The sequence below is a fragment of the Globicephala melas genome, chromosome 1 (assembly GCF_963455315.2).
Source record: "Globicephala melas chromosome 1, mGloMel1.2, whole genome shotgun sequence".
Taxonomy (NCBI): domain Eukaryota; kingdom Metazoa; phylum Chordata; class Mammalia; order Artiodactyla; family Delphinidae; genus Globicephala; species Globicephala melas.
Window position 1 is genome coordinate 187,091,706 of NC_083314.1, and position 13,488 is coordinate 187,105,193.

The 13,488-nt window shown below is 51.7% G+C and overlaps 1 protein-coding gene and 1 pseudogene across 2 annotated transcripts in view; one reads left to right on the top strand and one right to left on the bottom strand.

Moving 5' to 3' along the window:
* The first annotated feature begins 3,272 nt into the window (after positions 1-3,272).
* Positions 3,273-13,488, top strand: part of GNB1 (G protein subunit beta 1) — an 89,484-nt gene continuing 79,268 nt past the window's right edge. For both annotated transcript variants that reach the window (XM_030881165.3, XM_030881173.3), the window contains exon 1: positions 3,273-3,448. The gene's annotated coding sequence lies outside the window, so the exon portion shown is untranslated. The remainder of the gene's footprint in view (positions 3,449-13,488) is intronic.
* The window catches only part of LOC132597034 (iron-sulfur cluster assembly enzyme ISCU-like), a 55,141-nt pseudogene continuing 51,974 nt past the window's right edge, over positions 10,322-13,488 (bottom strand).

Here is a 13,488-nt window from a genome sequence, read left to right on the forward strand (position 1 = left end):
AAGGGGCCCTGGTTTATGCCCCACCCCCACCAAGGAGGGGCTGAGTGGCGGGCAGGTGGGGGCCAAAAACCTCAGGAGGACTGGGCAGAAGGGATGGAGGGTGGGACAGGGAGGGCAGGGTCCCCTGAGCATCCTTCAGACCCCTAAGGTCTCAAAGGCCCTGGCTAGAAGCTAGAAGCTCCTGTGGGCTCCTGAGAGCCGACCAAGGCCCAGGGTATGTGTGTTCAAGGCCGAAGGGCCCTGCTGCCTGGGGACCCTGAGGCCTGTGTGCATCACATGGGGACGATGGGGATGAGGCCCTAGGCCGTGCAGGGAATCTGGGAATGAGGGCCCAGCCAGTGTCCCCTGTTCCCTCCCCCCTGCCTTCCCCTCAACTTTGCCCCTCACACCCTGTCCATGAACACATAAACAGTATTCAGACCCCAGCCACAGGGCAAGTACCAGGGAAGGACCTGCTGTACCCTGCAGACCTACAGATTAGCCAGGGGCAACAGGGCTGCACCCCATAACCTCAGACAGCTAGGGCAGGCCCTGGCTTTGTGTCCTCATGTGTGGCCTTGCCCTGTGGCCCTGATTAATGGAGGATGGGCCCAACCAGGCTAATGGTGGCCTGTGGCACAGGGAAGCCCTGGGCCAGGCCTGCCAGCCCTCCTGCTGCTCTTAGGTGGGCATGCAGGGACCCAGGATGGGGGTTCTGAGGGTCCCCCAGGTCTCCTGCCATCCCCACAGCAGCACAGAGTGGGCTGCATAGAGAGCACTCACCCCACTGCTCGCTTCCTTCACCCTTCCTGCTCCCCCCCACCCCTTTTCTCCCCCCCTCCTCATCTCTACTTTTCCAAGTCCTGGACTTAGGTGGGAATAGAATTAGGATGGCATCAGACCTGCTGGATTCTGAGGGATGCCCCTCTCTGACCCCAAGTCTGGGGCCTTGGGACCCACCTGCCAAGGCTGTGCCATGGCTTGCGGGATCTCAGTTCCCGGACCAGGGATCGAACCTGGGCCCTTGGCAGTGAAAGTGCCGAAGTCCCAACCAGTGGACCCCCAGAGAACCCACCTCTTGAGCACTGGGCAGTGCTGCTGTCTTGTCCCCCCGCCCTTGTCCTGGACACAGTGACCGCTGTGTTCTGACTCTCCCCGCTCCCCCACCCTCCCCCCCACTTTGAGTTGTGTCCCCCTCACTTGGAACACAGAGCATTGCCTGCTCATAAACCTTCCTTGAGGACCCACTGTGTGCCTCACGCCCTTCTTGGCGGGTGGAGCAGTGGGCAAGGGAGTCCAACTCGGCCTTCAGCAGGGGAGCAGGGCAGGAGCAAGCAGCCTGGTATGAACCACGTGAGGCCACAGGAGCCAGAGCAACACGGGGGGCCGAGGCGGGCCGGGGAGACCCCCCCCGGGGCAGATGGAGCCCCAAGGGACAAAGGCCAGAGGGTGGAACGCAGTGACTGAGTGTTTAAGGAGCGGAGAGGAGCCAGATGCTGGGCAGTGAGGAGGACAGAGCAGAGGGACCAGGGCAATGGATGCTCTCAATGGTTTTAAGCAGAGGAGTGATTCAGCTGGCATTCTGTCCTCACTCGGCTGAGCAGGGTGGACGTCTCTGCTGCGGTCAGCGCCCAGGCAAGGTGGTGGTGAGCATGGGAGATTGGTTACAGATGGGGGGGGTCTGTGTGTGTATGCAAACACGTATGCTTGTATTGTATATGCTCCTGAGCTCTGTGCACTGACCGGGACTAGAAGTAATGCCACTCCAGTAGCAGCACGCACAGCTTGCGCCTGGATCCTGTCTTCTAAATACCATGCCCCACCGAAAGGAAACAGGGCTCCTTGGAGAAATGGTTGAGTTCAGGGTGGGGCAGGGATTTTCTTGTGCCAGGGATTGAGGAAGGGCACAAGAAATGGTGGGGACATGTTTGTGCAGGAAAGACCCGTGGGAGGGGGAGGGACAGGGAGTACAGCCCTAGCGTGGGTGGGAAGGCATGGGCTCCATGCTGGGGTCCAGGGCCACCCTAGACAGACAGCACACAGGCATATGGACAAATGGGCTGCAGCTGCGAATCAGGCTGGGGGGCGGTGACTGGACCCCTTGAGGTTTAAGGGGACAGCTGCATTGCTGGGTGTGTCCTCCTGCTTCCTTCAGCCAAGCTGTGCAGGCCTGGAGGAGGGCTCCTGGATTTGGTCTGGAAAGGGCAGCATAGGGAGGGCTGGGGGCAGGAGGCTGAGCTGGCTGGAAAGGGGTGATGAGGGTTGGAGACCGCAGGCTCTTGCAGTGAAGAAGTCCATGGGGTGGGGAGGAGTCGGAACTGGGGAGGCACAAGTCAGATGGAGAGGTGGGAGTTGGTGGGCCTAGGGCTCCATCCATGGACATCCAGGAGGTTTCTGAGGACACTGGAAGCTACAGGCTGCTGACAGCTGACCCATCTCTCCACCTCCTTCCCCTCCCCCACTAGGGGGTCTTCGCTTCTCAGCTGCCTGGCTGACTCAGCTGCATTTGCAAGGGTGGTCCATCTGTCCCTCCTGACACTCTTTCCCGTGGTCACACCTCCCTGCTCAGGTGGCCATTCCTGACAGGAGGGCCTTGACCATCGAGGCCACACTGCCCACACCTGGCCAGCTCACACGAGCCCCACGGGCACCTCCGAGGACGGGCCCTGACCCCGTACTGCGGGGCGTCTGCTCCGCGGGCAGGCGGAAGCCGTGAGTCCCTGAGGCCGACCTGGTCCAGCGTGGGTGTTGATCAGCCTGCGCTGGCATATGCATGTGTGTGCGGGGTGCAGAAGGCAGATGTGGGGCGCAGAGTGCGTTACGGGGCGTGTGTGCTGGGCGCATGTTCGGGGTGCAGAGAGCCTTTGCTGGGCACCGGGTCCGGTGGCAGGCTCCCACTCTGCGGCCTCTACCCACGTCCACCTGGCAGGGAACCAAGCGGGTCGGCAGCAGGCAGACCCATACCACCGCAGGGCTCCGCGGGCCAGCACCTGAGGCGCGCAGCCCGGTGCGGGCGAGAGGCAGGTCAGCCTCGTGGGCTCCTGGAGCGGGTCCCCGAGGGCGCGGTGCTGCCCCTTTAAGCGGCTCGCGTACGCGCGCGGGGCTGGCGCAGGGCCGAAGCGCGCGCGCGCGCGCCGGGGACTCGGTCGAGCGGTGCGTGCGCGCGCGGCGTGCGCGGTGACGCGACCGTGGGGTTTCCCGAGGCTGCGGGCAGGGGCCGCCGCGCCCATCCCGATGGCTGGAGGCGTCTGAGGGGCGGACGGAGGCGGCGGCGGCGGCGGCGGCGGCGGCGGGAGCGGGCGCGGGCGCGGGAGTGGAGCAGCCGCCGCGGGACCGACAGACTGAGCCTCGCCGGCGCACCTGCCCGCAGCGCCCGCGGAGCGGCCCGAGCGCGACCATCTCCTGGAGCGGCGGCCGAGGCGGCTGAGGCGGCGGGGAGCGGGCGCGGCAGGCGGGACGCGGTGTCGAGGTGAGCGCGGCGATCGCGGCACCGACCCCAGCCCAGACCCCCAGCCCCGACCCCTACCCCCCCTCCCCCGCCCCTCCCCATCGCCCCCCAGTCGCCCGCCCGCCCGGGCCGCCCCGCCCCCACCCTCCCCGCCCCCACCCGGCCTCCGGGTCGCGTCTTCCTGCCCCGCCCGGGTGGGGTCCGCGGTGCGGGGGCGGGGGCGGTGGGGACCCCGCGGCCGTCGGCCGGGACCGAGACCGAAGTCCCGGGCTCGGGCCTGGATTGGGGCTCCGGGGTTTGGAGTCCAGGTCCGGGGCTCTGGTCTGGGGTACTGGGTGCAGGCCTGCGGTCCGGGTCCGGGGGTCCGCGGTGGGGGCGGGGCCGGAGGCTCCGGGGTTTGGGGTCCGGGGCCGGCGCCCCGCGTCTGGGAGGTGGCCCGGAGGAGGGGCGCCGGGCGGGCCAGGGAACAAAGGCGGCCGCGGCCCTGCCCCGCGGCGGGCGGTGGGCGCCGTCCTTGGCCGCGGGAGGACGAGCTGCGGGAAAAGCGGCCTTTCGGCTGCTCGCGGGGAGGCTGGCGTCGCTGCGGCGGAGAAATGAGGAAGCGGCGCCGAGGGCGCGCGGGGCGGACAAAGCGCCCGGCGAGCGCGAGCCCCAGCCCCGCGGTCGCCGCCGGGCCCGAGCCGGGCCGCCCGAAGCCACGGTGCGGGTGCGCAGCCTGCGGGCGGTGGCCGGGCTCCCGCGCCCCGCGCCGAATGAATGGCCCCCGGCGGGCCCGGCAAGATGGCGCGTCCGCCGCGCGGCCTTTGTCAGCCGCCGCCCGCGCCGCGGGGCTCCGGGGGCGCCGCCCGGGGGCGGGGGCGCGGCGGGGGGCGGCGGGCGAGGGTCGGGGTCGCCCTCTGCCCCGGCCGGGTGGAGGGTGCTGGAAATTCCACCCAGGGATCGCTGAGCCATCGGACTTTGGAAAATCCTCCTGTATTTTTCCTTGCGAGTTGATGCTTGACTCAAGTGGTGTTTAAACATCTCTGAAGTCCTTTAAATTACCTCGTTGGCATACCCAAGTAGGTTTATCTACTGAACTCCTCTTTATGGAACCTTTTTAGTTAGGATTGTGAGACTCACTGACTGAAGGAGAACAGCGATGGTAGGGGTGTTTATTTTGGGAAAGGAAGTTGGTGGACATTTACAGTTAAAGAGTACGTTACTGAGTTTGTGCATAAATGATGTAAAAGTCGTAATCTGCAGTTCTGGTGTGGGGAGTATTAGAGCCTTTTTTTTTTTTTTTTTTGTATTTTCATTTTGTTACCTGTTTGGTAACACAGTGATCTCCAATAACGTTTAATGATTAAGCAGTTGCTTATGAGATTATTAAGAAAATATGTAGATATTTTTTATAGTTAGCAAATAAGTGGAAGTATTAGCTTTGTGAGAAGTTCCCTTCCCTTCAGCCCCAGATACTGGATAAGGTCTAAAAGCTATTGTTATCGATAAGATTTCTACCTGAGTTCTTTGTTTTCTAATTTGAAGCTCTAGTCTTTTGGGGGTGGAGGGGGTTCGTATTTCAAAGAAAGATTTCAGTTTGCGTTCTATTAAGATAGATAGGGCCTTTTCTGGATTCTTCCGGAAGGTACATATTGCAAAAAGAAAACGAACAGGCAGTTCCTTTTTTACTTCCTTACTAATATGGGTGTGTGGCTGGGGATAGGGCTGGTGCCACCAACATGGAAACAGGTCTTAGAACCTCCAGACGGCAGAACTGGGTGGTAGCTTTTGGCTCAGTTTAACTTTCTGACAGAGCTGTCAGAAATGGAGCGCAACTGGAAGGGTCAGAGGCCGACCTGGCAGGATCCCGTGGGGGGAAGATTCCCGGCTGCTGTAAGGCTGGACTGCAGGGCCTCTCTCCTCCCGAGACTCCCTCTGTATATGCCTCTGGTTTCACAGGCACTGTAAATGCTGCAGTGTTTTCTTAGCAGGTGAGAGTTGAGGAAAGCGACCTTAAGTTTTATGACTGTGCCTGTGGCTCGCTCCCGGTTCTCCCTGCGTGGGGAGCCCGTGTTAGGGCTGCCTCTCATCTTCTGTGGAAATGGTCAAGAGTGTGCTTATAGAGAATATTGTTCAACTAGGCAGTTTTGATTCAGAGTTGACACTTTCTTAAATGAACATGCCCATCAGACAAGAATATTCCTTTTGTATGATATCTGAGTTTACGACAGAGCTGTATTTATGTCATCAGGCACGTACTAAGCAGAATGTTCTTTAATGATACCTTAATAAAGATTTCTCTTTGTTTGATGTCTTGAGTTACTTCTGTTTCAGGGGGAGTTGAAGTAAATTTCCTCAGATTTCATTTTAATCTCGGAGGAGATTTGAAAGGCTGCCAGAAGGCTGTCAAATCTTTTCCATGCTTAGTGGCTTTGATTTCAGAGCTTGGAACACCTAGGTCTTATATTGACCACATGAGAAGTGCACAGATTTTATGAGGAGTTAATTTATTTCTCAAAGTTTTGTTGCTGTTAACTTTTTATTTTGCTAAAATTTTCTGTCTGTTATCCTTTAGTTTGATTGGAGAAGTTGTATTTCTACAATTAACTTTGAGAAGGGTCTTCAGGACAGCTGTAGACTTACCTACCATCAGTTGCCTTTTTAGCCAGTACTTTAATAAATAATGTTCTATTGCAGACGTGCAGTATTGGCATCAATTACAGTCTCTTCATCGGATTGCTGTTTTCTCTCCCCAAAAGATTTGGCTCATGTTGGCTTCCAAATGGGATTAAGTTCTTACTGTCTAGAGACTTTGGCTTTGGCATTAGTGGATTGGTAATAGATATTCTCAATTTTGTTATCTGGGCTTGACCATATGGCGTGCCGTGTTATTTTAAAACCTTTATTTAGGATGAGTCTAATACGGCATTGAACAAAAAGTTTTAGAATTTTTTAACCCTGGTATAAATTCTGATCTCTCAGGTTTGCATTTCTAGATAAGAGTGGTCGGAGAATTTATGAAGCAGGCAGTTTAGTTGAGTGTTTGGTTTAGTGAACATAGAATGAGGGGATAAAAACAAATTTAAACTGAGATCAGAGAAATAATTTATAAAACTGAATGTGTAACGTTACTGGAAGGAGGAAGCAGTCCCAATTTTTATGGAGCGTGTGGCTGTGTATTGAGTAATGCAACATTACCCTGACTCTTCTGGAAAACGAAGACTCCCACTTCTTTTTAGAGCTGTGAGTTTTGCTCCACAGCTCTCGTTTAAGAAAAACAGGCAGTCTGTAGGCACTTGATTTGATCGGTGGATCAGAGGAATGCTAAAAGCTTTTGAAACCTTTTAGCCCTCTTGTTCTTGTTGCAGCGCCTACCATTAGGTGCCACAGTAATTGATGGAAATTCCTACTGACTTCCAGTGATAGAAAAGCTTCCCATTTTATAGCACCATATTGCTTTCTTTGAGAGACTTGAGTATTCCCTTATTTGACTTACTAAGTTAAAATTCTGGGAAAAAAGCCATTTTTAAAAAGTTAATGATTAAAAGACCAAGTCAAGACTATCAAAAGTAATAATTCTGAAGAGATTATTCAGTTGCATCCATGTTGCCATTGATAAAAGGTTACGATTGAATGATTAGTTGCCCCAGGCGCTTTTTTTTTTTTAAGTGAGGGGGCATTGCGGGATCTTAGTTTCCTGATCAGGGATTGAATTTGGGCCCACGGCAGTGAAAGCAGAGTCCTAACCACTGGACTGCCAGGGCATTCCTGGTCCAGGCTTAATAATGTACTTTATCAAGGAGGGAAAGGCTATTTACTCTTTAACCTGCAGGACTAGACTACTAAGGGGATTGAATATATTCTTGTTTACTTGTGGGTAATTGTGTGTTTATACATGTCTGCACGTCTTCTGACTCAGTCCTGTGGCAATTGTAAAATATATTCCCCATGCAGATTACAAGTTCTCTTGACTACCTCCAAGTGTTGTAGTTGGTAAAGCTTTAAAAAAATTCTGGACACTTTCTAATTAGACAAGAGAATGTTAAAGCTTCTACAACAGGTTTCCAAAAAAAAAATTGTCCTAGGAACTTTAAGATAATTCCTGAATTGCTGGGAGGGAAAGAAATTCACTCTTTTCTTGAAGGACTGAGACTGCCTGAGTTAGAACCCAGTTGTGTAACTGAACTTGCTGGTGTGGATGTGGGTTTGACTTCTCTGTGTCTGTTTCCGCATGTGTAAAAGCAGGCACACTAGAACCTCCTTCCTAAGGTGGTTGTGAGGATTGAGTGAGTTAGCATACGTGTGAAGCACTTGGAACAGTGCCTGGCCGCAGTGCTCTGTTAGAGGATCACCGTTTCTGTTGCTTATGGCCTTGCTTTGTAACAGTTTTTGTTTTTGTTTTTTTTTGGCATGCGCGGCATGAAGGATCTTAGTTCCCTGACCAGGGATTGAAAACGCTCTCCTAGGAGTCTTAACCACTGGACCACCAGGGAAGTCCCTGTGACAGTCTTTTAAACTATGATAAAGGTAGATTATAGAGAATTTAGGAAGACTCTTAACCACTGTGCACCACCAGGGATGCCCCCATCACTTTAATTTACTACCTTACTTTCTCCCAAGTCATCTCTGACATTCTTTCTTTTCTCAAAAAGCTTTTTTTTAAAAATTAAAATATAGTTGAGGGCTTCCCTGGTGCACAGTGGTTAAGAATCTTCCTGCTAATGCAAGGAACATGGGTTTGAGCCCTGGTCTGGGAAGATCTCACATGCTGCGGAGCAACTAAACCTGTGCGCCACAACTACTGATCCTGCGCTCTAGAGCCCGTGAGCCACAACTATTGAGCCTATGAGCCACAGCCACTGAAGCCCACGCGCCTAGAGCCTATGCTCTGCAACAAGAGAAGCCACCACAATGAGAAGCCCACGCACTGCAACAAAGAGTATCCCCTGCTTGCAGCAACTAGAGAAAGCCCACATGCAGCAATGAAGACCCAACACAGCCAAAAACAAATAAAATAAATTTATAAAAAAATATAGTTGATGTACAGTATTATGTTAATCTCAGGTATACTACATAGGGCTTTGACATTTGCATACATTATGAAATGATCCCCATGATAAGTCTAGTAATTCTCTGTCCCCATTCAAAATTATTATAATATTATTGACCATATTTCTTTCTTTTTTTTTTTCCCCTGGCCGCGCCACGAGGCTTGCGGGATCTTAGTTCCCTGACCAGGGATCGAAACTGGTCCCCCTGCAGTGGAAGCATGGAGTCTTAACTGCTGGACCGTCAGGGAATTCCCCCTGTTGACCATATTTCTTATGCTGTGTGTTATATCCCTGCGACTTATTTATTTATTTATCTTATTTTTAAAATAAATTTATTTTATTTATTTATTTTTGGCTGCGTTGGGTCTTTGATGCGTGGGCTTTCTCTCTAGTTGGGGCGAGTGGGGGCTGCTCTTCGTTGCGGTGCACGGGCTTCTCATTGTGGTGGCTTCTCTTGTGGCGGAGCATGGGCCTCAGTAGTTGTGGCATGCCACTTCAGTAGTTGTGGCACACGGGTTTAGTTGCTCTGCGGCATGTGGGATCTTCCCGGACCAGGGAACAAACCGGTGACCCCTGCATTCTGCGTTGGCAGGCGGATTCTTAACCACTGGGCCACCAGGGAAGTCCCCTTATTTATTGTATAACGAGGTTTGTACCTCTTAATCCCCTTCACCTGTTTTGTCCTCCTGCCCCTTTCTGGCTACCACCAGTTCTCTTTGAGTCTCATGAGTAGCTATGAGTCTGTTTTCATTTTGTTCAAAAGGCTTTACCTTTTTTTTTTTTTTTTTTTTGCGGTACGCGGGCCTCTCACTGTTGTGGCCTCTCCCGTTGCGGAGCACAGGCTCCGGACGCGCAGACTCAGCGGCCGTGGCTCACGGGCCCAGCCGCTCCGCGGCGTGTGGGATCTTCCCGGACCGGGATCTTCCCGGACCAGGGCATGAACCCGTGACCCCTGCATCAGCAGGTGGACTCTCAACCACTGCGCCACCAGGGAAGCCCGGCTTTACCTTTATAGGACAGTTTTGATCCTATAATTCATTTTGAAACTGGTAAAATGATTGTTTGTTTTTTAAAGCTCTCACTTCCACCTCCCTTTATGATGCTGAATTATTTTGGATTTCACAAAACATTCTTTGGCATCCCTTAATTTGCCAGCTAGTGACAATGAAATATTTTTTATATATTCTCAAAAGTATTATAGCAGGAAATTTGTTTAACAAATGTTCATTCAGCATCTTCTCTGCTGGGTGCTGAGTCTATAAATTATAGAATGGGTGTGGCCCAGGACCTTATGTTATAGTTTAACAGGGAGGCTGACAAACAGTTTATGTACAAAGGTGAAAAACAAGGGCGGTGGATCACAGGGGCAGCTAACCTAGAGTTTAATGATGGCTTCCTGGGAAAATGTTTTTGGGGGGGCTGTCTTCCATTCCTTTATTATATATATGCAGATCTGTTTTATGTACCATACTTGGTTCTGTCAGGTAATCTTATCAAGGCATCTCCTGGTAATCTTCCCCAAAATGGATTCAGGAAAATTAGATAACTGTGCACTTCATGACTACCCAAATGAGGGACTTCATTATTGATTTCAGTTTTGGGGCCACACACAGAGTTCGAAATAGACTTGGACTGGGTTAAGGCAATAAACATGAGCTGAAAGAAAACACAGATTCAGAACAATTAATTAGACTGTGTATTTTGCTTGCGTTAGAGTCACAAAGTGAATAGCATAGGTTGTGCAGATCTCATAGCTCTTTTGTTTCAGTGCAAGGGCTTCTGAACACCTCCGTGTGCGTGACTGCTGGTGGCGGGGGAGGGAGGGAAGCAGCCTGTGTGACCTGTGGGAGACTTCCCTGAGGGCTCATTTCTTCTCAGCCTCTCCTTTCTTGGGTTCTTGTTTCAGTTTGTAATCAGCCAGGGTGACCTTGATGGCATCTTTGGCTGTCATGGAGCAGTACAGTTTCACAGGGGGAAGGCAGACCTCCTTGGTGATATCGGTGTTTTTTGTTTGTTTAAAAATGATTTAAAAATTTTTTTAATATTATTTACTTTTTGGCTACGCTGGGTCTTAGTTGCAGCATGCGGGATCTAGTTCCCTGACCAGGGATCAGACCCAGGCTCCCTGCGTTGGGAGTGCGGAGTCCTAGCTGCTGGACCCCCAGGGAAGCCCCCGTGTTTTTATTTTTTTTGTAATATAAATTTATTTATTTTTAATTTATTTAATTTTGACTGTGTTGGTTCTTCGTCGCTGTGCGCGGGCTTTCTCTAGTTGTGGCGAGCAGGGGCTACTCTTTGTTGCGGTGCGCGGGCTTCTCGTTGGCGGTGGCTTCTCTCGTTCTGGAGCACGGGCTCTAGGCGCATGGGCTTCAGTAGTTGTGGCACGTGGGCTCAGTAGTTGTGGCTCACGGGCTCTAGAGCACAGGCTCAGTAGTTGTGGTGTATGGGGTTAGTTACTCCGCGGCATGTGGGATCTTCCCGGACAAGTGCTCGAACCTGTGTCCCCTGCATTGGCAGGCGGATTGTCAACCGCTGCGCCACCAGGGAAGCCCCGCCCCCTGTGTTTTTGATGGTTGTGGCTTCCTCCACTGTCTTCCCCTTTACTCACTTGCTGGCTGACGAGCTCGAGGCAATGGCAGAACCACAGCCAAGTGTTTTAAACCTGCCGTTGATCATCTTCCTCTTTTCATCCACTTGAATCTGTACTTTCATTACATCACGGTACGCTGGAGCCCCACCAGTCTGGTTCCAACATTTTTAGATGTTTTGTTAAGGAACCCCACTTTTGGGGGGTTTTCATAATGATCAACAACCTTCTTGTGGTAGAGCCGAGCCAGAGCTGGCGGGTGGGTGGGCAGGCGCGGGGCTGGAGCAGCAGGGCCGCCACTGTCTTGCAGGCTTGCTGGAAAATGTCTAAGTTGAGACTGAAAGGGTTCTCCAGTTGGAGGCTGCCTGGCTTGTGGAGGGGAAGGAAAGAGTGTTCCAGGCTGAGGAGATGGTTGTGTATGCTTTTCATGCAACCAGTTGGCTTCCTTCACCCACTGTCTCCAGCACGTATAACAGTGTAGTGCAAGATAGGTGCTCAGTAATTATTTATCGAATGAAAGAGAACATGGATTGTCTAGGGACAGAAGTTCCAAAGGGCTGGAGAGTGGTGAGGAATGGACACTGAGAGGTCAGAGCCTTGGTAAAGAATTTGCACTTTTACGTGGAGGGCTCTAGGAAGCCCTCAAAGGGTGAGGAGATGTACCTGATCGGGAACATCACTTGGTCTTGAACTTGGAGTGTTCTCAGAGGAAGGAGGAAGACAGGTCAGATTCCAGATGGGATGCTGTAGAGAGGAAGGGGGTCTGGGCCAGGGTAGCAAAGCTGGTAACTGGTGACTCAGATGCTTAGGTGACTGCGTGGAAGGTCAGAAGGGAGTGAGCGAGTATAGGTTTCTCTCCTGGAAGTCCGGGTGCCTGTTTTGCATTTACTGAAATGAGCAGTGGTTTGGTGGGAAGACAGTGAGTGAGTCTTTGCACCTTGGGTTTGAGGACCCCAGGAGGCGTTCCCACATTTTGCATTAGAACACACCGGCCTTTACACTTTCTACTCCTTCTTGCAAAGCTCTTCTCCTGGAGGTCTGTTTGGACCATCCACTCCTTTCATTCAGGTCTTTGTTCTAATATCCCCTCCTTAGAGCGTGTTCGCCGCTCTCATTAACCTCTGTCTTCCCTTGCTCTGTCTCCCTAGTCTCTATGTTGATCTACCCACTAGTTCTAAGCTCCATGAAGACAGGCACTTTGGTTCACTACAGTATTACCAGTGTCTGAAACACTCTGAAGTGTTTGTCCAAATGTAGATTTTTGTACACGTGAATGTGGAGCTCTGGAGGAGTGGTCTGGATGAGTTATTAGTATTTAGATGGTGGTTGAAGTCTTGGGTTTCACCATCACTTAGAGCGAGGGGTCTCGAGTACGGTCTGTAGACTCTGGGGCTCATTAGGTCCAGGCTGCTGTCATGATCATATTAAGATGTCATTTGACTTTCACTGTGTTGACATTCCCACTGATGGTACGAAGCAGTGCTGGGTGACACTGCTGGTTGTGTAGCAGAAATCAAAGCCGTGGTACCAAGCCAGTTATAACGGTGATTGTAGTCATAGTATTCTTCACTGCTGTGAATTTGTGGTTTTAAAAAAAAAATCCAGTTTAATCGAATGCCCTTGATGAAGCAATCAAAATTAATTTTGTTAAACTTCAACCTGAGTATCCATCTTTTTACTGGCCTGTGTGACAAAATGGGAAGTTGGCATAAAGCACTGATGCATCTTAACATGTGAGAGCGGTCTTCTGGACAAGCAACTCTGCGATCGCTTGAGTTGAAAGAACAGCTGACAGAAAATGATGGCTGTTTAGACAGGGGAATTTGGCAGATATTTTCATAAAAACGAACGAAGTGAACCAGATACTTCAAGGAAAATAACTGACAGTATTGTTGGCAGTGATAAAATTTGAGCTTTCAAATGGAAATTTGAATTTTGGAAAACTTGATTCTGCTACCATGAGCTTGACAGCTTCCCAGTACTTAAAGACTTTTTTTTGCAAGATAGGAGGTGATGCTAACGAAATGTTTCTTTTTTTAATGTTATATAATAAAACGTGTCAACATTTGGAAGATCTGCTTAACTCAGTGAGCTGATATTTTCCAAATGGCCTGTGCTTGATGCTACTAGCTCACAGATGGGTGAAAGATCCATTCAAAGCACAGGGATGGAGTGAAGCCCCTGGTGTTTGATGTAACAGTATGCAGAGTTAATTGACATAGTTTCAGATTCCACAGCAGAACTACCCTTTTTTTATATATAAATTTATTTATTTTTGGCTGTGTTGGGTCTTCATTGCTGTGCGCAGGCTTTCTCTAGTTGCGGCGAGCGGGGGCTGCTCGTTGCGGTGCGCAGGCTTCTCATTGCGGTGGCTTCTCTTGCTGTGGAGCACGGGCTCTAGGCACGCAGGCTTCAGTAGTTGTGGCAAGCGGGCTTAGTTGCTC